Raw genomic sequence first — 1598 nt, 5'->3', positions numbered from 1 at the left:
GTCTCTGGCGGCTGCATGAGAAAAAAGGGGAAGCCCTAGGTAAAATCCCAAAATATTTGGAAACTTCCTTAAAAATCTCTGTCGCTGGAACAAACACGCCAGACTGCTCGGCACGACTGCTCTGCGTGAAAACCTCCAAATTGCACTATTTTTCCCTTCTTTTCCTCCCACTGGTTTATCTCCCATCCAATGCAACTCCAGACCTGTAATGACTCGAAAATGACTAGGAAGACTCGATAAAGACTTGAAAACCAATTAGAAAACATATATACAAGATGCCAAAAACACCATATATCAATTCCCCCAGACTTAGATCCTTCTTTGTCCTCAAACAATGTCAAGTATTAAGAATAGGGAGAAAGGTTTGAAAGTGTGGGAACTCTCATATTCTCAGCAACCATACTTTAACCACGAATCTCTGAACCATATAAGCAGTAAAACTAGGATAACACACCCTTACCGGAACCCCACTGAATGCTGTTCAAAAATCGGCTCCAATACTCTACATCTCAAACCTGAAAAAATAACACTATCGAGACAAAACTCCCTACATTCATTTAAGAGTAGCGTGAGCTTCTCATCACAGGCACTATTCAGGGTAGACGGGCTAGGTATTAAACAGGCTATTTAATGGTGGTGTTAAAAGTGTTTAGGGGCTACAATTTCATGGTAGAGGATGCAGGATATCGCACAAAATGGCAAGAGAGGATATATCCAATGATGTCCACAGCCTCTACTCGTTTTTGCTCTATCTGGAACGACTGCTCTGTTTTGGATCAGCCATCTGGATGATCAGATCATCTGCCTGCTCTCCAATCTTTCAACTCCACCACATTAATTCCCTTTTTTTTTTTTTTTTTTTTTTTTTTTTTTTGAATGTTGATATGGTGATGTGACGAAGATGGAGGTAATACATGATCGTTCTGAGTGCCACTGGTGGTTCTGATTTCGCGACCATTCTGGTTCTCCACCCCTGGTCTTGCAAAGTTCATTGGTTATGGAGCGGTTGTTCCCTTAATCTGCTTGTTCTCCTTTCTGAGTGAATTTCTGCAGCAGTAACGAGTAACAGGCTGCGTCGATCCTTTCCTCTCCGATCTTTTTGCACATATCTGCACATATGACACTGAAAAACAAATGCATGAAGGTGGAATAAAGGTTAAGGTGCAGGGTGGGAACTAGCTAAAGATGAGCTAGCCACTCAAGATCTGCAAGATGGATAAAAAGGATAAGAAGTTCTGAGTGTGTTCTCGTTTCCCTGATCTAATGCCCATAACAAGAAGAATTTCAGTCAAGATTAGGTTCAAGTTAGGTGGAGTTAAGTCTACCCAGTGTAACCTGATCGGCTGAGAACTTCTGGAGAATCAAGTGAGATATGTCAGGGTGTTCCAGGTCCACATGTGTGTCTTTCGCCACTGCTAAGGTCACTGAATAAGATAACTAAAGCACAAGGTGGTTAGTGATCAACACAGAATAATGTCCTAATTCCCACAAAGTTTTGACTGACTCAATAAAAACTGATTCAAATTAACCCAAAAGAAAAACAAAAGAAAGAAACGAGTTAGTAAACGACGAAAACCCTCCCCCAGACTTACTTCACA

This window comes from Brassica oleracea, chromosome C7, assembly GCF_000695525.1.
Source record: "Brassica oleracea var. oleracea cultivar TO1000 chromosome C7, BOL, whole genome shotgun sequence".
Taxonomy (NCBI): Eukaryota; Viridiplantae; Streptophyta; class Magnoliopsida; order Brassicales; family Brassicaceae; genus Brassica; species Brassica oleracea.
Note: the sequence above shows the minus strand (reverse complement) of the source record.